The sequence below is a fragment of the Rana temporaria genome, chromosome 10 (genome assembly GCF_905171775.1).
Source record: "Rana temporaria chromosome 10, aRanTem1.1, whole genome shotgun sequence".
In the NCBI taxonomy this organism is placed as follows: domain Eukaryota; kingdom Metazoa; phylum Chordata; class Amphibia; order Anura; family Ranidae; genus Rana; species Rana temporaria.
The window spans coordinates 69398750-69424800 of NC_053498.1; the positions used below are offsets into that span (position 1 = coordinate 69398750).

At 42.9% G+C, this 26051-nt stretch overlaps 1 protein-coding gene across 2 annotated transcripts in view; it reads left to right on the forward strand.

The window, feature by feature from the left end:
- The window catches only part of SIK2 (salt inducible kinase 2), a 265141-nt gene that overhangs the window by 55707 nt on the left and 183383 nt on the right, over positions 1-26051 (forward strand). The window lies entirely within an intron of this gene.

Consider the following 26051-nt stretch of genomic DNA (forward strand, 5'->3'; position numbering starts at 1 on the left):
TTTATCTAGGTGTAAGGGATTAACCTTGATGTCGAGTGACCTCCATTTTACAATAATGGAGTTAAGAAGTATGTAAGCCGCTAAGGATGCAGAGTTATTGTGACTAAGAAAAGACAGAAACCCAGACAAGGCTAATAACAGATCAAGACCAGATAAAGTAGACCCGCCAATGACCTTGACAATTCAGACTGAGCGTCTTGTGAGGTTACCTTTGATAAGACACGTGCCAAAATGATCAGTACATCTAGAGACCGACGGCTACATTTAAATGCAAAATTTGACTTATTAAAGTCAACCTTCGCACCACCCCAACAGTCTTTTAGACTTTGTATTGGTCCAGTGGGAAGCACACCACATTATAAGATCAGAAAGGAAGGTGTGGGATAAAAGAGAAATGGGACCAATCTTGGTTTTTCAAAGAAAAGTCTAAGGGCCAGATTCACATACAAGAGCGCCAGTGTAACGTAACCCGTTTACGATACACCGCCGCAAGTTTCCAGTTTTAGTGCCCGATCCACAAAGCACTTTCCTGGAAACTTGCGGCGGTGTATCGCAAATACGTCCGGCGCAAGGCGGGCCAATTCAAATGGCCGTGTGCCATTTAAATTATGCGCACCCCCGTGCCGGACCTACTGCGCATGCTCCGTTTCGCAATTCCCGTCGTGCTTTGCGCACAGTGACGTAATTTTTTCGAACGGCGACGCGCGTAGCGTAATTCCTTATTCCCGGACGGCTTACGCAAACGACGTTCATTTTTAACCACTTCGTTACTAAGCCTGTTTTTCAGATTCAGTGTTTACGAGACTAAAACAGTTTTTTTTGCTAGAATATTACTTAAAACCCCCAAACATTATATATATATTTTTTTCTAACACCCTAGAGAATAAAATGGCAGTCATTGCAATACTTTTTGTCACACCGTATTTGCGCAGCGGTCTTACAAGCGCACTTTTTTTGGAAAAAATTCACTTTTTTAAATTAAAAAATAACACAACAATAAATTTGGCCCAATTTTTTTATATATTGTGAAAGATAATGTTACGCCGAGTAAAATGATACCCAACATGTCACGCTTAAAAATTGCGCCCGCTCGTGGCATGGCGTCAAACTTTTACCCTTAAAAATCTTTATAGGCGACGTTTAAAAAATTCTACAGGTTGCATTTTTTGAGTTACGGAGTAGGCCTAAGGCTAAAATTATTGCTCTCGCTCTAACGATCGCGGCGATACCTCACTTGTGTGGTTTGAATACCGTTTTCATATGTCGGCGCTACTCGCGTATACGTTCGCTTCTACGCGCGAGCTCGTCGGGACGGGGCGCTTTAAAAACATTTTTTTTTGCTTTTCGCATTTATTTTTACTTATTTTACAATTTTTAACACTGAAATAAAAAAATAAAAAAATTATCACTTTTATTCCTATTACAAGGAATGTAAACATCCCTTGTAATAGAAAAAAGCATGACAGGTCCTCTTAAATATGAGATCTGGGGTCAAAAAGACCTCAGATCTCATATTTGGGCTTAAATGCAAAAAAAAAAAAAAAATTTTGGAAATGTCATTTTTTCAAATGACAAAAAAAAAAAATGTCTCTTTAAGAGGCTGGGCGGGACTGACGTTTTGACGTCACTTCCACCCAGCAGAGCTATGGGGGACGGGCGAAGGAGATTTTTCCTTCAGTCTCGTCCCCGCTCAGCTGCCGGATGGTCGCGATCCCCTCCGCCGCTACCGACGGCTCCGGTAAGCGGCGGAGGGCGGAGGACAGCGGCGGGAGGGGGGGGCCCCTCTCCCACCACCGATAACGGCGATCTCGCGGCGAATCCGCCGCGGAGACCGCCGTTATCGTGTACAGGACCGTCGGCACTAAAGATGGATACCTCAGTTGTGACAGCAGCTGCTGCCGTTACTGAGATATCCATCTTTAAAAACAGGACGTATTTTGACAATGGGCTGGAAAGCAAGTGGTTAAATTTAGACGCGGGAACGACGGCCATACTTTAGACAGCAATACGTTTGCTGACTAAAGTTAGGGCACCCAAAACGACGAATAACTTTGCGACGGGAAACTAGACTAGCGGCGACGTAGCGAACGCGAAAATCCGTCGTGGATCTCTGTAACTCCTAATTTGCATACCCGACGCTGGTTTACGACGCGAACTCCCCCCAGCGGCGGCCGAGGTACTGCATCCTAAGATCTGACAGTGTAAAACAATTACACCTGTCGGATCTTATGGATATCTATGCGTAACTGATTCTATGAATCAGTCACATAGATAGAAACAGGGATACGACGGCGTATCAGGAGATACACCGTTGTATCCCTTTTGTGAATCTGGCCCTAAATTTGTATGCCATTTCAGCAGCCTATATCTCTAATATACTGCTTCCCAACCTGCAGCCATTTGGTTCTTGTTGTGAAAATCCAAACAGTGTGATAATTAAAGCAGATCTTCACTGAATCTGAGTACCACAAACCAGAAAGACTATTTTGATTAATTTTTGATATTCAAAGCCAACTCGCCCATCCCTCCATGTCTGTATGCTTTATTTTGTTGAGAAATCACTTTGAAAAACAACCCACTAGCTTTTCTGGCCTTGGCTATCTTGAGCAAGGGCAAATGATTTGTGTAGCATTTACTTCCTGAAATCCATCTGCCTTTAGCTTAAAGGGGTTGTAAAGGTAAGTTTGTTATTTTCTAAATAGGCTCCTTTAAGCTAGTGCATTATGGTTGGTTCACTTACCTTTTCCTTCGATTTCCCTTCTAAATGTTTTTTTCTTTGTTTTCTTTGTCTGAATTTCTCACTTCCTGTTCCTCCTCAGTAAGCTGTTCTGTCTGACTAACCCCCATGGATGATGGGGGCAAGCTTACTGAGGAGAAATTCAGAAAAAAAACCCTTTAGAAGGGAAATCGAAGGAAAAGGTTAGTGAACCAACAATGACTAGCTTAAAGGAACCTATTTAGAAAATAAAAAACTAACCTTTACAACCCCTTTAAGCATGCATGGAGACTTCAGGAGTCCCTAAGACTCCTGGGATGTATGACACAATTTGCCTATGCAAGAAACCAGGAAGTAACTGAAGAAATGTAGAAAAAGGGTTTAAGACAGGAAAGTAGACCAGATTTACTTATCTATTTACTAATGCTATCAGCAAAAATAATTTTGATTGAGAGAGTGAAGTTCCACTTTAATTTGTAAAGGGACTGCAAAGATTTCTAGCAGTCTGTCCTAACATGTTCCCAATATCTGTATGTATCTTGCAGCATGTCTCCAGTTTCTAGTCACTCCTGTAGCATTACATATGCTGAATATTACGTGTGGCCCCTTGGTGATATCAGGGGGTCACATTTGAGACCCCCCCCCCCTCAACAACATTTGAGGGTAAGTTGACCACCCATACTCAAACCTCTGCCTATGAATTTTATGTTTTTCTTTCCATTGTAATTGGTTTGAATTGGTACATTTGTGTAGCATTAAAAGGCAAATCCTCTAGAAAGTAATCTATCAAATCCTCTACACAGTTACCCTCGACATTGGTCAGGAAAGTTTTTTTTTTTTCCCCCTGAGATCATGGATCCAAACAAAGGATTTAGACCTGGTGCCTCATACACACCACAATGCCTTGCATACACACGTTCAGGCCAAATACCGCCGTCCAAAGCACGGTGACGTACACCCCCACGTAGGACGGGACTATAAAGGGGAAGTTCCATTCAAATGGCGCTACCCTTTGGGCTGCTTTTGCTGATCCTCGTGTTAGTAAAAGTTTGGTGAGAGACGATTCGCGCTTTTCTGCATTGTGCCATTACAGCGTGACAAATGTGCCATCTCCATTCCGAACGCTAGTTTTATTAGAACGAGCACTCCCGTCTCTTACTTGATTCTGAGAATGCGTGTTTTTCCCCCCCTCGGAAAAGCATACACACGACCGGTTTTCCCAACGGGAAAAAGTCCACCGGGAATCCTGGCGGGAAAAAATAAAATATGTTCTTTTTTTTCTGGCAGTTTTCAAGTCTCGTACTGCGATTGAGCATACACACGGCCAGGATTCCCAGCCAAAAGCTCTCATGACAGTTTCCCTGTGTACGAGGCATGAGAAGTGCTTTTATTGTGTTCATCTGTACTTATAGTGAAATCATCATCTAAGATCTGCAGGTTTATTCAGTAAGGCTGGGTTCACACCTATGCAAATTGGATGTGGGTTTCTTCGCATAGCAGAAGAATGTGACCGGCTCTCTATGGAGTCGGTTCACATATCTCCGCAACAGGTCAGGTTCATTATGCAGAATTTTTTTTTGCCTTTTTTGGTCCGTTCCAGTTTTGAACTCAGCCCAAAGTTTGGGCTGAAACGGTGAACCAGGACGCACCGGACCCCTGCTGTGTGACGGATCTGTCTTAGGTGTGAACCCAGCCTAAATGGAGAGCAGCAACCTGGAAGAGACAGTTGGGTTTCTATTTACTGCAGTCAGATCAGTTGAGAGATTGGATCTGATTTTTCTGTGGGTTACAAGTTTGCCTATTATAGGTACTGTTCTAAAAAAAAAAAAATTGCTAACCAAATCCTTTTTTTAAATGTACATTTCATGTGCATGGTATCTTTAAAATCTCCCCTTTTTAATGCGATCATATTGCTGAGCTGCTTGTTTTATCCTTAACAACTCTAATTAGCATCTCAATAAGGAAGCCCAAAAATTACAACCCAATATCTAATTAGAGGCTTTACATGTGTAACTGCACTTCTTCCAGCTGCTGTGTTTTGATTAATTGTATAATTTAATATCCCTGTTCCCTTCCATTTATTCTGAGATAGTTTTTACTTTGGGTGTTAATACTTATGACAGTCCTACGGATACATGTATATGGCCTGGTTCACATGTGCCCAAATTCTTTCTGGCTTGCTGTGTATACTAATGCACTAAAGGAGATGCAATGGCTACGATAGATAGATAGATAGATAGATAGATAGATAGATAGATAGATAGATAGATAGATAGATCTAACAACACGCTTTGCCTGTCTTTGTTCAGAAGGTCAGGGTAGTCTTGAGGATTAAGTTGCTGTATATGCTAAGGGTAGGCAATATTATAATATAAATATATGTATATAAAGTCTGAATTTATTAGACTGTAGACTAATATTTTTTTTAGTTCCTTGAAATACAGCGGGTAAAATAAGTATTGAACACGTCGCCATTTTTCTAGGTAAATATATTTCTAAAGGTGCATGTCGGTATCAACCCATGCAATCCATCCATACAAATAAACCAAAACAAATACGTTCAGAAATTAAAGCGGAGGTTCACCCTAAAAAATTCTTTTTTTTTTCTAGCATGCCATCAAGCATACTAGCGCGAGCTACAGTATGCCTTCATTTAATTTTTTGGCGCCGTACTCACAGTTTAATCCCGTAGTGAAGTTTCAGACTCCCCGCGGGGAATGGGCGTTCCTATGCAGAGGGAAGATGATTGACGGCCGGCTATGGCGCGTCACGCTTCCCGAAAATAGCCGAAATAGGACTTGGCAATCCTGCCCCTTGAAAGTGCAAATATCAGCTGGTTCAGCTGTATGTATCTGAAATTTAGGCTTCTGAGTGGTTCCCTTTGCATTACTTGATGCAATGTTATATTCAGTATGAAGACTTGAAGAAGCGGAAAACCAACAATAAAGCCTCGTACACACGACCGAGGAACTCGACGGGCGAAACACATAGTTTTCCTCGTCGAGTTTCTTGTTGGGCTGTCGAGGAACTCGACAAGGCAAGTTTCTCCATTCCCGTCGAGGAAAAAGAAGACACTCTTTTTGGCTCGACGGATCCTCGACAGTTTCCTCATCGAAAAATGTACACATGACCGGTTTCCTCGGCCAAAAAAAAAATCCCAGCAAGTTTCTTGCTGGTTTTTGCCGAGAAACTCGGTCGTATGTACGAGGCTCAAGTTGACTCTGCTACGTCTTTTAAAATCCTTGCCATGTACATTGATCACCCAGATTGGTCCGCGGAAAAATCACCCAGATTGGTCCGCACTGTGCCATGCCAAATGCAGCCACTGTGCCATCAATTGTCGCCACTGTGCCATGCCATTGTCGCCACTGTGCCCATCAATTGTTGCCACTGTGCCATGCCATTGTCGCCACTGTGCCCATCAATTGTTGCCACTGTGCCATGCCAAACGCAGCCACTGTGCCATCAATTGTCACCACTGTGCCATGCCAAACGCAACCATTATCGCCACTGTGCCCATCAATTATCACCACTGTGCAATGCCATTGTCGCAACTGTGCCCATCAATTGTCGCTACTGTGCCATTCCAAATGCAGCCACTGTGCCATGCCATTGTCCCCACTGTGCCCATCAATTGTCGCCACTGTGTCATGCCAAACTGTGCAATGCCATTGTCGCCACTGTGCCCATCAATTGTCGCCACTGTGTCATGCCAAACGCAGTCACTGTGCAATGCCATTGTCGCCACTGTGCCCACCAATTGCCGCTAGTTTGCCCCTAAAATGCTGCCAGATTGCCCCCCTGCCTGGCACTTATCTTTCTCTGTCAGCCGCTGGCTCTGATAGACACTTCCACAGCTAACCAGCTGCTGGTATTCAGATGGCCGGCGCTCGCCAGGAGGCCGGCCATCTGAATAGTGGGCAGCAGCGACAATACATAGATTCATGCAATGCATGAATCTATGTATTGTTTTTCAGTGGTGGTGCAGGAGCGAGAGGGGGCGGCGCTCCTGCACCCTCTATGGACGCACCGCCACTGGAAGAACTGGTATTGATAAAGGACTGAAAACCTACAAGTCCTATTTTGTTTTTAATGTTTCTATTTGAATCATGGGGACTCAATACAGTTTTTGTTGCATAAATTGTAGTGTCTCTGTATTGTTATGGGGTTTTCTGTCATGTAATCAGTTTAGATACTAATGCTTCTAAGCAGAGTCCTTCTTTAAATGGCCAGTAGGCATAAGTACAGATGTGTTTTGAATAAAGGAGTTTGAATTCTCAATTTGTTTCCACCAGGAGTCCCTCCATATATCTTCTTATGGCGGGTCCATGGGGCTGAAGACAAGGCCCCGTTTATCTTCGAAGCTGCCTTTTGTGTCCCCATGGTCCAGTCACTTCTTGGGGTATTTCATCATATATATATAAATTATGACTAATATTTTCTTTTCATGACACTAATTGCATGTTGCCTTTGCCCAGGCTACCCAGGTCTGCGTATATATGAAAATGTATCAATGCATTTTTTGATATTTTACATGAGGGAAATTGTACTTTGACCTTGGTGGGCCTTTAAGTAGAATTTCGCCCTAGCAATCATTTACTGGGGAAAGCATGACTCCTCGTCATTTTTAGCATACTTTTTGTTTTTTTGTGTATTGGCTTCAAATTAATGTTTGCCCATTAACGTACCAGTATGTTGCCATTACAACAGATTCCTTTAATCAGAGCGTTCTGTGTTATGTCCAAAAGGCAGCGGGGTAGAAAGAATAAATAGGGACCTATTACAAAGCATTCGGAATCATTAATGCACAATCCTAGTTTATAAATAACAGACATCGAATTGTTCATCACACCTCCATCCAGATACCCCTGCTGTGGCTGGCATTTCACAGAGAATGAGTCTGCCCGCCTGTGGAATGACTAATCCTCTATTTATTGAAAAAGGCGCCTTTTATATTAACTCCCCAATTAATAAAAATAAATCTCTTCTAAGCCAAGAGCCACCGTGGATATTCATTCAATTTTTCACTCCTCGTTATTCAGCTGTCTTCCCCCTCACTTGCAGATTATTTGAAGCAGTTGTGACTCAACGTGTTGTTAGAACTGAAAAATAGCTGCAACTTTTCTTGGGATTAGACCTGTGCAGGAAATGGCCAAAGTGATATTGATCACATAAGCAGTCAACTGACTGATTTGTGTCCTCTAAAACAAGTGCAAAGAAATTCCTGCTGAAGTATCATCGAGTCGTAATCAAAGTGCAGTTCGCCATTATTTGGTCTTTTATTTTTTTCGTCCCAGACTGACTGATTTACAAAAGTGATAGAGATTATTTACTAAAGGCAAAAGGAATGTTAAAGCCTAGGGGCCAGAAAACGGGCATATATTTAGGCAGGCATAGCGCATCTCATATTCGCTACGCCGCCGTAACTCAGAGTGGCTCGTAGGGTATCCGCAAAGCACTTGCTCCCATATGTGCGCCGGCGTAACGTAAATCGGCCGGCGTAAGCACGCGTAATTCAAAGTAGGCTTGGAGTGGGCGTGTTGTATGGTAATCTGGTATGACCCCACGTGATTGACGCTTTTTACGAACGGCGCATGCCAGTGCGCATGCGTGAAATCACGTCGCAAATAGTCAATGCTTTTGGCGTGAACGTAACTTACGCAAAGCCCTATTCGCGAAACGATTTACGCAAACAACGTAGACGACGGAAAATTAGACGCTGTCCCGACGTCCATACCTAACATTGCGTACACCTCATAGAGGCAGGGGTAACGTTTCGCCGAAAAAAGCCTTACGTAAACTACGTGAAAAAATGCGCCGGGCGGACGTACGTTTTGAGAATCGGCGTATCTAGCTAATTTGCATACTCTACACGGAAATCAACGGAAGCGCCACCTAGCGACCAGCATAAATATGCACCTAAGATCCGACGGCATACTAAGACGTACGTCAGTCGGATCGAGCCCACATTCAGTCGTATCTTGTTTTGTGGATACAAAACAAAGATACAACGGCGCATCGTAGAACTTACGCGGCGTATCAATAGATACACCGCCGTAAATTCTTTGTGGATCTGGCCCTAGTAGTTTTTTTCCTTCGTTCAACCCAGCAGGCTGAATGGAAAAAAAATAATGGAAGCACTCAGGAGGAGCCGCTGCCACACACACAGGCTGAATATCGCCGCGGGTTCCGTTGAATTGGCTTTGGCCCATGTGTACAGTCATCAGGGAATTTTGGGGGCCCATACACAGCTTTAGGCAGGGCCCCCCTGGAGCACAGAACCGGGGGGGGGGGGGTGCTGACGAAAAAAAAGCATGTGTAATCTCTTCTCAAGTGCAATAAGCGGGGGTGGGGGTGCTACAGACCATCGGGCCCCTTACAGATGTAATGCAAAAAATTGATTTTAAAAAATGTAAAAAGGGGGGGGGGAGCCGGGGCCCTGGGGACCATGGGGCCCCTTTACAGATGTAATACAAAAAATTTAAAATAACTTTAAAAAAAAGGAATGGGGGCCAGCCTGTACCCCCCTGAGGGCGGCCCTGACAGCCATTAGATGATTTATAATTTAAAATACTTCTCTGTGCTAAAAAAAAAAATATATATTCTGCAATATTGTCAATGCCATACCTATTCAATAGTATTGGTATACAAAAACGGTATATAAAATACTCCTAGATTAGTCAATTATGTTGATTACATGCTATAATTCAATCAATGTTTACTTCGAATGAAACTAAAGTCCATACATCAACATTTGGAGATTGTAATTGCGCCTAAGCAGTACCCCAAAAATTTACCCTTTGCATGGAATACCTTCCTAAACATAGTAGTAGATTTCCTGGCATGTGTACCTATGCAATCCTGCGCCTATAGCCTCAGGGCCGGTTCACAATGGGAACACGTGTGTTTTGACAGCCCAGGCTGCAAAACGCACTGGATGGTGGTGAACCCACCATGGCGTTTTTGGGCTATAAATAGCATAGGCGTTTTTAAGTGTAGCGCCTATGTACTTTATGGTACTGGTGCTAGTTAAATTTAAGGGTAGATCAGCGTGTAGTTAAACTCTGATCCAAAATTGTTAGTTGTAAAATAGGGTTTTTACAACTAGGCTTGGCTGTGCTGTGGGTCCATTCTGCTGTACTGGGGTGTTCTTCCAGCCCAGGTGCTGCACATGGCAGCAGTGGAGTCAATGTTTCGGTGCTCTTTCCCAGCAGCCAATCAGCAGGGTTTGACCTTGCTGTACATGCTGGGGAGGGGTATTTATGATGCAGACGTCATTGGTTCTGGGTCTTTTTCGTCCAGTGTGGCACCCACCTTTAGGGTGGCCACACCACGGCGCCCCGGCGTTATGGCCTACCTGGAGCCTAGAGCTATGGAAATGCCAGACGTGCAAAAACGCCAATGCAAATTGTTTTTTAATTGTCTGTACTAGCTTTACAGCTCGTTTTTTAAAAGGCCTGTGGGCATGAGGTCTTAAACTGAAAAGCAAATCACTGAACTTCCTCCATTACTAGAACTCCTTACTCCATAGCAGCAGATACAGGTGAAACTCGAAAAACTTCATTTATTTCACTAATGCAACTTAAAAGGTGAAAGTAATATATGAGATAGACTTATTACATGCAAAGCAAGATAGTTCAAGCCGTGATTTGTCATAATTGTGATGATTATGGCTTACAGCTCATGAAAACTCCAAATCCACAATCTCAGAAAATTAGAATATTACATGCAATTAATAAAACAAGGATTGTACATAGAACAATATCAGACCTCTGTAAAGTATAAGCAAGCATATGTACTCAGTACTTGGTTTGGGCCCCTTTTGCAGCAATTACTGCCTCAATGTGGCGTGGCATGGAAGCCATCAGCCTGTGGCACTGCTGAGGTGTTATGGAAGACCAGGATGCTTCAATAGTGGCCTTTAGCTCTTCTGCATTCTTCGGTCTCATGTCTCTCGTCTTTCTCTATGGGGTTCAGGTCAGGCGAGTTTGGTGGCCAATCAAGCACAGTAATCCCACGGTCATTGAACCAAGTTTTGGTGCTTTTGGCAGTGTGGGCAGGTGCCAAGTCCTGCTGGAAAATGAAGTCGGCATCCCCATGGAGCTCGTCTGTGGAAGGAAGCATGAAGTGCTCCAAAATCTCCTGGTAGACGGCTGCGTTGACCCCGGACTTAATGAAGCACAGTGGACCAACACCAGCAGATGACATGGCTCCCCAAATCAACACAGACTGTGGAAACTTCACACTTTACTTCAAGCATCTCGCAGTGTGTGCTTCTCCATTCTTCCTCCATTTTCTGGGTCCTTGGTTTCCAAATGAGATGCAAAATTTGCTCTCATCAGAAAAGAGGACTTTGGACCACTGAGCACCAGACCAGGTCTGTTTTTCCTTAGCCCAGGTAAGACGCTTCTGACGTTGTGTGTTGTTCAGGAGTGGCTTGACAAGAGGAACACGACATTTGAAGCCCATGTCCAGGATCTGTCTGTGTGTGGTGGCTCTTTATGCACGGACTCCAGCCTCAGTCCACTCCTTGTGAAAGTCCATAACACTTTTGAATGACCTTTTCCTGACAATCCTCTCCAGGCTGCCGTCATCCCTGCTGTTTGTGCACCTTTTTCTTCCACACTTTTCCCTTCTACATAACTTTCTATTAATGTGCTTTGATACAGCACTTTGGGAACATCCAACTTCTTTTGCAACTACCTTTTGAGGCTTTCCCTCCTTATGGACGGTGTCAATGATGGTTTTCTGCACAACTGTCAGGTCAGCAGTCTTTCCCATGATTGTGATTCCTACTGTACCAGACTGAGAGACCATTTAATGTCACGTTTGCAGGTGTTATGGCTTAATTAGCTGATTAGAGTGGGACACTTTGAGTCTAGAATATTGCATCTTTTCACAATATTCTAATTTTCTGAGATTGTGGATTTGGGGTTTCATGAACTGTAAGCCATAATCATCACAATTATGACAAATCACGCCTTGAACTATCTTGCTTTGCATGTAATGAGTCTCTCTCATATATTAGTTTCACCTTTTAAGTTGCATTAGTGAAATAAATGAACCTTTGCACAATATTCTAATTTTCGAGTTTCACCTGTAAAAGTGTGTAAGAATAATTACAGAAGTACAAGCTGTCACAGGGGAGATGACTAAAAGTGCAAGGACTAGTTCTGGCCGGCTCAGTAGATTGTTTTAAAAAAAAAAAGACAGCTGGATGGATTCCTTAATGCACAAAATATAACTGGATACTAACATTTAGGTAATAACACCAGGTGTGGATGATCCAGGGAATATCCGATTACCTCCTGGGTGATCAGGAAGGAATTTTTGCATCATGTTTTTGCTTTTGTGTTTTTTTTTTGTTTTGCCTTCCTATGGATCAACTGTGAGTTGAGTTTAGGATTGAGTATATTTTTTTTATTTTCCTTTTTTTCTCTCTATTTGTTGAACCACTAGATGATTTGTGTCTTTTATTCAACCTGACAAACTATGTAGCAGTCCATAAAGATTTTATGTGGATCATATTAAAATGTTACTTATGCTTTTTTATATGCTATGTTATGCTCCAGGCATACAATAATGACCAGCAGAGTGGCACGTTTACTCTATAGAATGTGCAACCCCAGCAAATTCTCGGTTATATGTTGCATGGTGATGTGTATTATTGTTGTGCCTTATGCCAGCACATTTTTGTGATTTTTTTCTTTTTTTTTTTTTCTTTCATTTATGGGAAGCGTTTTGTGGTCATTTTGCTGTTTTAGCCACTATATAAAAAACAAAAAAAACAGGAAACACATTTATAACTCTGCAAAATTTTATTTGAACTGATTGTTGCTTAAGAAATAAAAGCATAAACCCACTGCACAAATCATTTCCCCTTCTCATTACCAGTTCTACCCCACTTCATATACCATAAATCAGTGGGCAGGAGCCATGGCCTATGGTCAACGCTGTATCCTGGCCTAGGCCAACGAGGCCCAGGCCTAGGGCAGCACTTTGCAGGGGGGCAGCACTGAAAGAGTCCCCGCTGGCTTGTGCTACACTGTTAGTGTAACGCAAGCTGCTTCCAATTTTGACTGACATATCATCCTGGACCACAAAAGTGAACCTCTGCTTTTTGAAACCCTCCCCCCATCCGGTGTCACATTTTGGCACCTTTCAGGGGGGAGGGGGTGCAGATGCCTGTATAATACAGGTATTTGCACCACTTCCGGGTATAGACTCCCGTGGGAGTCCCGCCCCTTTGCGTCTTGCACCCACCCCCCCACCCGTCCACTTGTGTTCTGGGAAACACACGGCTCCCAGAACACAACGGGGACCAGCGAGGACGGCGCAGCGTGACTCGCGCATGCGCAGTAGGGAACCGGGCATTGAAGCCGCAGCGCTTCACTTCCTGATTCCCTCACTGAGGATGGTGGCGGGGGAAGACGAGAGCCGAGCGGTAGCTCGGCTTTGGCTGCCGACGTCGCGGGCGACCTGGACAGGTCAGGCCGCATATAACACGGTCGATCCAAACCGATGAGAATGGTCCGACGGGCCATTTCCATCGGTTCACCGCTGAAGTGGCCTGACGGTCTGATGTGCGTACACACCATCGTTCCAAAAACCGTTCGGGTCAGAACGCGGTGACGTAAAACACACGACGTGCTGAAAAAAAACAAAGTTCAATGCTTCCAAGCATGCGTTGACTTGATTCTGAGCATGCGTGGATTTTGAACTGATGCTTTTCTGTACTAACGATCGGTTTGGACCGATCGGTCAGCGGTCCATCGGTTCGATTTTAAAGCATGTTTTAAAATTTTGGACCGAAGGACAACAGACCGATGGGCTATACACACGGTCGGTTTGGACCAATGAAACTGAACTTCGGTTCATTCTCATCAGTTTGGAACGACCGTGTGTACGCGGCCTAAGTGTCAATTTTTTAAAAGTCAGCAGCTGCAGTATTTGTAGCTGCTGGCTTTTAAAAAACGAATTTCCGGTGAACCTCCGCTTTAAGGGCCACATGGCATCCCTAGTGCCTTGCAAATGGTCCAGCAGATGTCTGCTTTCATGGAAAAAGGATGTTTGCCTTTTATACATCAGATGAATGATCTGCCTTATCAAATGTATATGTTTGGTAACTCCCTGTTTGCTTCCTTTTTATTAATATAGAATTCTAAACAAATGTACCTCTTTATAAGAATTAATAATGGCCTTTTGTTGGCTATTTTGGTTTTCTTTTTTTATTGTGAAATGATGAAACTCCAGAAAAGGTCGCCATATGTTGTCCGCTGTATTAAAAAGCTGCCAGAGATGATGAAATGTTTGTTCCCTCTTTGGGCTTCTATTTCAACTCTCGTCTTTAACCTACTGAGGTCACAGGAAGTCATCATTTTCCCAACACTGACTTGTTAGCATTTCACAACTGCAATTCAAAGTTTAGTATTCCATCGTTTTTTTTCTTTGTTTCTTTTTATGTCACTGAAAGTTGCAGACAAGTGTGGGCCGGCGAAGCCCCCACCGCATCCTGCCATTTTCTATTCTTACCTAATAAAGATGATTCCTGGAGTGTGAACAGTACGGCGCATTCACACTATGCATCTTGATCCTTTATCCCAATGCACAATAATACACATTATACATTGCAGTGACATCTAAGTTAAAGTACAAATTAGCACAAGCACTTGACAAAACTAAACACAACAAATACACATAATTAGCCGGATTCAGAGAGACTTACGACGGCGTATCAGTAGATACGCCGTCGTAAGTCCGAATGCACGCCGTCGTATCTTTGCGTGCATTCTTAAGATGAGATACGCCTCACTGTTGCTAAGATACGACCAACGTAAGTCTCCTACGCCGTTGTATCTTATGTGCATATCTACGCTGGCCGCTAGGGGCGTGTACATGGATTTACGCGTCAAATATGTAAATGAGCAAGATACGCCGATTCACTAACGTACATACGCCCGTCGCAGTAAGCTACGCCGTTTACGTAAGACATACGGCGGCGTAAAATTAAACCACCAAAAAGATGGCGCAGCCCATGCAAGGTATGGACGACGAAACAGCCGCCGTATTTTACGTCGTTTGGTAAGCGTACGTGAATGGGGCTGGGCGTAGGTTACGTTCACGCCGAAAGCATTGAGCCGACGTCGTTACGTAGGGAGTATTTGCGACGTGATTCTGAGCATGCACGCTCATGCGCCGTACGAACGGCCCTCATTTACATGTGGGTCACGATTAATTTAAATGTAGCCCGCCCACTACATGCCTACTTTGAATTTGGCGGGGTTACGCCGGCCCGCCGACGTAACTTACGGAGCAAGTGCTTTGTGAATACAGTACTTGCCTCACTATGTTACGTCGGCGTAGTGCAAATAGGATGCGCTACGCCGGCCAAAAGATACGCCATTGTATCTGAATCTGGCTAAATATAACTAAAGACCAGTTTCTTTCCTTTTTGTAGTTTGTAAAAGAGGTTGTTTTTTATTTGTTCCCAAAATGAACAAAACTGTTGCTGTGACTGCTTAACCACTTCAGCCCCGGAAGAATTTACCCCTTCCTGACCAGAGATTTTTTTGCGATTCGGCACTGCGTCGCTTTAGCTGACAATTGCGCGGTCGTGCGGCGTTGTACCCAAACAAAATTGACGTCCTTTTTTTGCTGCTGTACGTTTGCTGGTCATACACAGAGCGTAGATATCCATGCCCTTTCTAGAATAACATATAACATCCGCCTGGTCGTTCTGTGTTGCTTACTCACTATTGCACAGTAAGTGTTCCTGAGGTCATTAGGAGTATGGCGGTGTCATCACGTGATCATAACAAAACCAACATAAAGAAGCCCGAGCGAGGCCTAACAAAGCCCTGTTGTTTGTTTTTTATTCTCATTTATTAACCCTCATTATTTAACCACAAGGCCTCTCCTCCTGCTCTTGGCCGCCTGCTCCTCTCGTTTTGGAAGCAGCAGAAGAGCGCTGGAATGCGATGACTGCGGGGCCGGCTTAGCTCCAGACTGGGAAGCAAACCATTGGGACCCGTCCTAGCTGTGAGCGCAGTGCCAGAACGTTTATGTACTGGAGAAAACAGACTTCATTTCTGCAACGCGGGACATATATTTAGGCAACATGCTGCCAATTACTGGCATGGGCTTCCTACTTCCAGGAAAGCCACTGATGTAATGTAACAGTCACTGGAATTCCATTCTTGTCTATTTAAAGCTGAATTCTATGCAGATATAAAAGACATTGAAGCAGCTCTGTTGTAAATGTATTTTTAAATTGCAGGCAGTGTAAATACCTGAATTTGACCTGGTATCAGGTCCTTGCAGTCCTTGTACAGCAGAGCAAGAGTGTAAGAGGGAAAAGCAGCACAAGCAGCCAGTCAGTTTGTGTGCAGACTAGGAGCATGCTGTGAGGAGGAGAGAGTAGAGTGACATGTGTGTCTTCTATCATTGTCCAGTTACAAGCTGGGGTGGATACAGTATGACCTGGCCTCAGAGGAAGTGTGTCCAATGATTATGGCAATCAGACTGAGGACATTCAGTGGTAGAAGAAAGTACTGCAGGCACAATCTCTGGATTGAAGCTGGATTTACCGGAAAGGCTGGTTTTGTTTTTTTTTTATCTTTTTTTTTAATGAGAGATGTATTTTTATCTATTTACTTTAGGCTGAAGTTCTGCTTTTAAGTTGTTCTCAAGGCTAAACTTTTTGTCGTAATGTGTGCTGTGCAATAAAATACAACTTTTAAGTTTTGGAGTGGAGAGGGATTAGAATGCCTGTCAGTTTTTATTGCTGTCTGTTCCCCAATTCTGTAGATTCACCTCTCTATTTGTCCTGTTTATCATTATTGTTGAAATGAAAAGAAAATCCCAAACTTCGGGTTGCCCCCAGAAAAGTGGTACAAGGAAAATCTTCCAATGAGAGCATGAGTTCTGATGGCCTGGGGGGTTCCCAAGGAATTTCCTTAAAGGGGTGGTTCACCCTAAAAACTACTTTTTCTTATTCCACTGCCCCCCCACATTCCATCACGATTAAGGCTCTTATTATTTTTTTCATGCTGTACATACCTTCGTACAGCTATTCACCCGTGCATCCGGGTTGCGAGTCCCGCGGGAGTGGGCGTTCCTCACATGCTGGTGATTGACGTTTTGCCCAAAAACGAGCTCCCCCCGTCGCGTAAGCCGCGTCACGGTTGGCGAAAGGAGCCGAACGGCGAGTCAGCGCTATACTGCGCATGCGCATCGCCGTTCGGCTCCTTTTGCCAATCGTGACGCGGCTTACGCGACGGGGGGAGCTCGTTTTTGGGCAAAAAGTCAATCACCAGCATGTGAGGAACGCCCACTCCCGCAGGACTCGCAACCCGGATGCACGGGTGAATATGCTGTACTAAGGTATGTACAGCAGGAAAAAAATAATAAGAGCCTTAATCGTGATGGAATGTGGGGGGGGCAGTGGAATAAGAAAAAGTAGTTTTTAGGGTGAACCACCCCTTTAATTTGCAGGGCTTTCCTTCCACTTCCTGTTTTGGCTATGGGACAGGAAGTGAAGGTAAATCTCTTCAATGCAAAAAATAAATCAACAGGGGGTATAACCCTCCCTTATTCTATCCAAAATGACAAGGAGGGGTGGGGGGCTTGCCTATAGATCTACTTTAACATTTTTGTAACCCCAAAAATAAAAATGCCTGTATCTGTCACTTTTAATGTATGCTTATATGCTTTTTTTTCTCTTAATAGCATATTTATCTTTAGAGGGCTTCTGAATTATCTGGTGGATCATGCCATTTTTCCTCTTCCTAGTACTGAACTGACCACGTTAGAAATGGAAACAGATTCACACTAGCGTGGTCAGTTTACTTTGTCCGTCTCCCCGTTCGGAGATACAGGCACTCTATGCATAACGTGCCTGCATCTTTCGTGGTCAGTTTAAAGCCAAGCCCCCTGCCCATCCCTCATCCCTCCTACTGTGATTGAACTCTCAGAGCTCGGCTAGGGAAAGGGGAAGTGATGCAATGCCACCAGGTCAAGGATTGCATTTCATCTCCATGGAAACGCGGATGCCTGGCGGCAAGCGGCACTTCCTGTTATGACGCGAAGCCGTCATAGAGATATGCCCATCTACAGGTCTGTGAATCACTCAGAAATGAAGTGATCATGTGACCTGCAGTCATAAAGCTGATCAAGGCAAGTTTTTTTACAATGACGAAGATGGATCTGTTAGATGCTCTTGTTTAGCTATGCAATTCTTTAAACCGCGTTTCTTGACTTTACAACCTCTTTAAGATATAAAAACGCTACCTACCTGTCCTAACTCCCGTCCCCAAACACTTACTTGTCACCATGTCACGACTCCTGGGCTGTCTTGGCTCCAGCACCGCTCCGCTCACTTCCTGCTGCCACAGGAGAAACTGAGGGGAGAGGTGCCATAGGCTCCTACTGCATTCAGTCAGACTCCTGTGAGGAGGGAGAGGAGTGTGGCTTAGGCCTCGTACACACGACCGAGGAACTCGACGGGCGAAACACATCGTTTTGCTCGTCGAGTTCCTTGTTAGGCTGTCGAGGAACTTGACAAGCCAATTTTCTCCATTCCCGTCGAGGAAATAGAGAACCTGCTCTCTTTTTGTCTCGTCGAGTTTCTTGACAGTTTCCTCGACGAAAATGTACACACGACCGGTTTCCTCGGCAAAAAAATATCTCCCAGCAAGTTTCTTGCTGTTTTTTGCCGAGAAACTCGGTCGTGTGTACGAGGCCTAACAGGCCCTAAGTGAGGCTATGGATACACACAGCCCTGCTCAGGAGCATGCATGCATGGTTTTCTCCTTGGCACCTGGCTTGCTAAAGGAGGCACTCAAAAGATGGAGGAGCAGACAGCGCCGATGGGCACTGCCAGAAGAGGGAGTAAATGACCTTTCTGTGTGCAATATTGTTGTACAGAGAAAGTGATGCCGCGTACACACACGATCAGTCCATCCGATGAGAATGGACCGACGAACCGTTGTCATAGGTTAACCGATGAAGCTGACTGATGGTCCGTTGCGCCTACTCACCATTGGTTAAATAACCGATCGTGTCAGAACGCGGTGACGTAAAACACAACAACGTGCTGAAAAAAACGTTCAATACTTCCAAGCATGTGTCGACTTGATTCTGAGCATGCGTGGATTTTTAACCGATGGTTGTGCCTACTAACAATCGGTTTTGTCCTATCGGTTAGGAATCCATCGGTTACATTTTAAAGCTAGTTGGCTTTTTTTAACCGAAGGTTAAATAACCTATGGGGCCCACACACGATCGGTTTGGACCGATGAAAATGGTCCATCAGACCATTGAGCTCTGGTTAACCTATCGTGTGTATGAGGCCTAAGGCCCTTTTCACACTACAAAATAAATCCGTTTTAATAATCCGTATTAAAATCCGTCAGATAATGTTAAAAAACGGAAGTTATACGTCCTTTATAAAATATCATTAAAGTCTATGGGATTTTTTTATGTTCCGTAAAGATCCGTAATAGTCCGTTATAACATACGGACGTTAGTTATAACGGAATATGTGACGGGTCTTGCACTATTTTTTGTCCATTTTTTGTCCGTTGCAAATAACGGATATATTAACGTCCGTTATATTTTAACATTGAAGTCTATGGCGCACGGACGTTAGTAAATGTCTCCGTAAATGTCCGTTATTTTAACGGACGTTAATTTTACTGAGCATGCTCAGTAAAGACTTCTGGAGCTGGACTTCAAGAAAGGGTGAAATGTTTTTTATTAACGGACGTTAGAAAGGAATGATATAACGGATGTATACGGATATATACGGATAAACATTATCCGTTTTCAATAAAGGAAGAATGGTAAAATATTTATCCGTATGTATCCGTTATTAAATCCGTTAATAAACGTCCGTTAATAGGTGTAATACGGATATTATAAAACGGACATACAATCCATAGTGTGAAAGAAGCCTTAGTATAACTTTTTTTTTTTTAATTATCTTTAGCATGTTTTTTGTTAAATCCCCGAAAAACATTTAATTTAGTTGATCTTCGTAATGGTACTTGGGGAATTTCATGCTAATACAAAAATAGAGAAAGCGGTAAAAATCTAATAGAGGGTCTGACCCTTCCCGGCTGTACTAAAAATACTTTTATTGCTCTCTATATCCCAATTATAGACTTTCCTTACTACTTTTTCACTTTCTGTACCATTGACCAAGGACAAGAAGTTAGGGAAGATTTCTATTACTAGAATGCAGAGCAGTAGCAGAAATCGTACAAAGGTGTTTGCCTGCCACCCACAGACACACAAACATGCTTTACACAGAAAAAATAAAGGCCGTAGATGGCGTTCTACTTTAGGGACTTATTGAATCCCACTTCAAGGGGGGACTAGGATTGTACTGGTAAGCAAAATTGAAGTTCCTGTTCAACCACTAATATAGTTTTCCCACAATTACTAAGTCCTTTTGATGTATAACAAGTGTCAGAACAAAGTCATTTCAACTGCAGGTTGTTTGCTGGAAAAAAAGAAATCCATAAACATTAATAATTTATTACATTTGTGTGTACAGTATCTCACAAAAGTAAGTACACCCTTCACATTTGTGTAAATATTTGATTATATCTTTTCATGTGACAACACTGAAGAAATTACACTTTGCTACAATGTAAAGTAGTGAGTGTACAGCTTGTGTAACAGTGTAACTTTGTTGTCCCCCTCAAAATAACTCAACACACAGCCATTAATGTCTAAACCGCTGTTAAAGTGAGTACACCCCTATTGTAAGCGATGCATTAAGTGAACATGTCCAAATTGGGCCACAAGTGTCGATATTTTGTGTGGCCACCATTATTTTCCAGCACTGCCTTAACCCTCTTTGGTATGAAATTCACCAGAGCTTCACTGGTTGCCACTGAGTCATTTTCCACTCCTCCATGATGACATCACAGAGCTGGTGGATGTTAGAGACCTTGCACTCCTCCACCTTCCATTTGAGGATGCCCCACGGATGCTCAATAGGGTTTAGGTCTGGACACATGCTTGGCCAGTCGATCACCTTTACCCTCAGCTTCTTTAGCAAGGCAGTGGTCATCTTGGAGGTGTGTTTTGGGTCATTATCATATTGGAATACTGCCATGCATTCCAGTCTCTGAAGGGAGGGGATCGTGCTTTGCTTCAGTATGTCACAGTATATGCTGGCATTCATGGTTCCCTCAATAAACTGTAGCTCTCCAGTGCTGGCAGCACTCACACAGCCCCAGACCGTGACACTCCCACCACCATGCTTGACTGTAGGCAAGACACACTTGTCTTTGTACTCCTCACCTGGTTGCCGCCACACACGCTTGACACCATCTGAACCAAATACGTTTATCTTGGTCTCATCAGACCACAGGACATGGTTCCAGCAATACATGTCCTTAGTCTGCTTGTCTTCAGCAAACTGTTTGTGAGCTTTCTAGTGCATCATCTTTAGAAGAGACTTCCTTCTGGAATGACAGCCATGCAGACCAATTTGATGCAGTGTGCAGCATGTGGTCTAAGCACTGACAGGCTGCAGCTCAGTTTAAGAGTCTTGGCATCTTCTTATAACCTAGGCCAGTGATGGCGAAGTTTTGGAAGTACATTTCCCACGATGCTCATGCACTCTGCAGTGTAGTTAAGCATCATGGGAAATGTAGTTCCAAAACATCTGGGGTGCCAAGGTTCGCCATTACTGGCCTAGACCATCTTTATGTAGAGCAACAATTATTTATTTATTTTCAGATCCTCACTGAGTTCTTTGTTATGAGGTGCCATGTTGAACTTCCAGTGACCAGTATGAGCGAGTGAGAGCGATAACACCAAATTTAACACACCTGCTCCCCATTCACACCTGAGTAACACTAACGAGTCACATGACATCGGAGAGGGAAAATGGCTAATTAGGCCTAATTTGGACATTTTCAGTTAGGGGTGTACTCACTTTTGTTGCCAGCGGTTTAGACATTAATGGCTGTGTGTTGAGTTATTTTGAAGAGACAGCAAATTTATACTGTTATACAAGCTGTATACTCACAACTTTACATTGTAGCAAAGTGTCATTTCTTCAGTGTTGTCACATGAAAAGGTATAATAAAATAGTTACAAAAATGTGAGGGGTGTATTCATTTTTGTGAGATACTGTGTATATCAGGGCTGTGGAGTCGGAGTCGGCAAACAATGCACCGACTCCGACTCCGACTCCTACTAAATTTAGATTGGAATTAAAAAAAAAATTCCAACAGGAGTTTTATAAAGCACTAAAAGAAGTTGAAAAGTATGATCGCTCATCAAAACTTACTGTTGAAGAAGCCATCCTTGTTTATCCAGAGATCGTTAGTGATGTGGCCAGAATAGTTACTGCAACGCCACCCACCCAAGTCAGTGTCGAAAGATTATTTTCAGCCCTAAAAATAATAAAGTCTGACTTAAGAGCCTCTATGAAAGAGGATCTGGCAGAGGCAATTCTCTTCCTTAGAACTCTACATTGAATTGATTTGCATTTGCTAAGCCTATAACTACATTTCAAGATTAATATAAACCATTTCTAGGTTTTACAGATTTTGTTTTTGGTTCATTATAGATAAGCTTTGTTTTTGTTCTAAAACAACCAAATAATGTGGTTTGTATTTTTGAACTGGTAAAGATCCTGTTCCTGATGTTTATGCCTGCTGCTACTATCCAGCCACTTGATTGATTAATATTTATTTTTTTATAAAACTTTGTTTTCATTGTGTTTGTCTTTTGCTTAAACTGTGCAATACAGTAGACTGTTGGCTTCCCAGCCAGTAGTCCTGTGGTAGGCAGGGCCATCTTTTCCATTGGGCACGCTGGGAAGTTGCCCGGGGGCCCCGCTTGCCTGGGGGGCCCCACCGGCTGCCCAGCAACCCCAGTAAAAAATTATGGAGCGTGACGGGTTAGAACTGCCCATGCCCAGTTCGCAGAAATCACAGAGAAGATCCGGTCCTCCACGAATGCGGGGGGTTGCTGATGTAAGGGGGGAGTGAATGCAAAAATGTAAGGGGGCACTGATATAAAGGTTCCCCCTCCTATATTAGTGACCCCCCTTACCTTAGTGTATTTAATCTAAGGAAGGTGGTCTCTGGTCACCAGAGTACTCCCCACATCAGAGTCTGCAGGATTCCCCCTTACAATGCAAGGGGGAACTCAGTCTGCGGACCCTGATGTAAGTGGGAAAGAGAAAGCAGTGGACTCTGATATAAGGTTGTCTCTGGTCACCATAGCCCCCCTCCACATCGGAGTTCCCCCCTTAGATCATGATCTGCAGCGTTCCCCTTTACATAAGAGTTCCCTTTCACTGTAAGGGGGAATCCTGCAGACTCTGATGTAAGAGGAAACTCTGTGCTGGCTGGGTTATAGTAACCTGACCTTCATGTCAATGAAGACATTTTTTTTTTTTTTACTTTTGTTTAACTTAAACACATTTCTAATAGCACTAGCTATATGTTTATAGTTTAAATACTGACATTTGCATTGTTGGGCACTGAAAACTGTAATTTTAGGTACTTTTTTTGCAGTGGCAGTAAAAAACTTGGTTCTGCCAGTAAATGTTATGATTTTTGTCAGTAATTCTTGTGCGTAATTGTGTAGACAGGGCCCCAGTGCACTGTATTGCCCGGGGGCCTATAATGCTCTTAAGATGACACTGGTGGTAGGTTGCGTTTCTTTCCCTCAAGGAATGTATAAAATACATTTGCATATTAATACAGAGGAGTCGGAGTCGAGGAGTCGGAGTCGGAAGTACATAAAACTGAGGAGTCGGAACATTTATCTACCGACTCCACAGCCCTGGTATATATAATGTACAGTATATAACAAAAAAAAACCCAAGAGAAAATAGATTGAATAAAAAAAATAATATATATATATATATATATATATATATATATATATATATATATATATATATATATATATATATATATATATATATATATATATATATATTTTTTTTTTTTATTATTCTAATACATTTTTTTCTCAGGGTCTTTTTTTTTTTGTAAATATCCCTAGCCACTTCATATTAAAGCAACATGTATATTTGCTTTACTAGTGCTTTAAAATAAATGTCCCAGTATTTTACATTGATTGATATAGAGGAGTATAAATCGGGCTGCTGTATGTTTCTGTATCTAGTGATTGGTAGAGACAGTCTGTACTAGCAGAACTTCAATTCAGATGTCACTTCAGCTGTAGCAGGACCTGATATGAAAGTCAGGATAGATGGATGATTGCACTGCTAGCTGTCAAGACAGTAGAGTATTGGATATAATATAGTTCTCTATACACAGTGTGTGCCAAGTACAAGATAACTTTATCTTCGGCTTACATGTGCTTGTACAGTATGTGTTATAGAACAGAGCTTTTACATGGCTAGAAATTCCTGTAGTGTATATATATATATATATATATATATATATATATATCATTTTTATTCGATCTATTTTCTCTTGTTTTTTTGTTGTTGTTATATACAGGCATACCCCACTTTTAAGTACACATATATTCGTTCCTAACCATTTTATTAAAAACTGTCCATGATGATTTTTAATCTAAGTGCTAATAAACAGAATTCAGGACAAGCTTTTGGTGTTCACTCCCTTCTTCTAAGGTCCAAGTAGTACTGATACTAATCCCCTCCAATCTACAGCCACAGCCTTCCTGTCTAATTCTCTTCTTACCCAGTTTTTTCACTTTCCACAGTTATGCAAGCAGGGCCCATCCTTTGTGAAAATTGGGGTATTGCAGAAACTTTTATCTGCTGCCAGAACATTTCTGCGGTCTGGTTTATCGCCATCCGTGGTTCGTTTATAAACGTCATTGGAAGTGACAACAGTTTTACGGCTTGACCTATTTGGCATATTTTTACTTGGTGCAACCCCCATGTGATGTATTTTACAAGAATATGACAATTTGTTTGTTTTTCCCCTATTTTTTAAATTTATTTTAAGAGTTATTATGCATTTTATAAACATTTGCACAAATAACATGCAACATAAAAAAATTGCAAATATTGCACCATTTTAGACCCGGTTCACACTGGGGCGACTCGTCAGGCGACGCAGCCGCCTGACAAGTCGCGTCCCATTCTAGTGAATAGAACCGTTCTAATAGGAGCGACACAAGTTGCTCCGACTTAGAAAAAGGTTCTTGTACTACTTCGGGGGCGACTCGGGGCGACCTGCATTGACTTCTATACAGAAGTCATTTTGCAAGTGGCCTTAGATGTCGTCTTCATGTCGCCTGGCCGAGTCGCCCCCGAAGTCGTGCCGCCCCTGTGTGAACCGGCTCTTATTCTACATATCCTCTGATTTCAGAAAATAAATAGTTTGGGGATTTTACCCTTTTGCTTACTGGGCACATATTCCAGCTTTCAGCACTGCGTTGCTTTAAATTAAAATTTTGCGGTCGTGCGACGTGCCTCCCAAACAAAATTTACGTCCTTTTTTTTACCACAAATAGAGCTTTCTTTTGGTGGTATTTGATCACCTCTGCGGTTTTTATTTTTTGCGCAAAAAAAAAACACAATATTATTTACTTTTTTATTAGCTTAAGGCCTCATTCACATGAGGCGGATCCGTTGCTACGGAGTCCGCCAGCTCAGCGGGAGATTTCTCCATTGATCTCCACTGAGCTGGCAGATGACAGGTCCCTCTCTGCTCACTCTGCTCTGCTCCGAGAGATCGGACGAAAACGGGCAGCAGCATGTCCATTTTCGTCAGATCTCACCCGATCCATATTGCCATACGTCTGATTTTAGCGGGTCGGATGTCAGCAGACATGTCACCGCTGACATCAGACGCTCCATAGGCTTGCATGGAGCGGCCGTTCAGGTGTGCTGAAAAAACTGACAGGCGGACCTAAACGGTCTGCCTGTGTGAAAGGGGCCTTATAATCCTGCATCAATTATTTAAGAGGAATGGCTGCAAGTGGTGAACACAGTGCTGTTACATAGTTAGTCAGGTTGAAAAAAGACACACGTCTATCTAGTTCAACCATAAAAATAAAATAATACAATCCCATATACCCACAGTTGATTCAGGGGAAGGCAAAATACCCCAGCATAGCATGATCCAATTTGAATAATAAAGCTATGTACTGTAAGTCTGGCCATACATTATACAATTTTCTTGTAGATTTACCAAAGCCATATAATATGAGGTGACACCTAAACACTTTCAATTTGTATGTAATCAGACAGGCCCTTGCACTATATAGTTTAAAGGGGTTGTAAAGGTAAAAAAAAAATTCCCTAAATATCTTCCTTTACCTTAGTGGAGTCCTCCTTCACTTACCTCATCCTTCC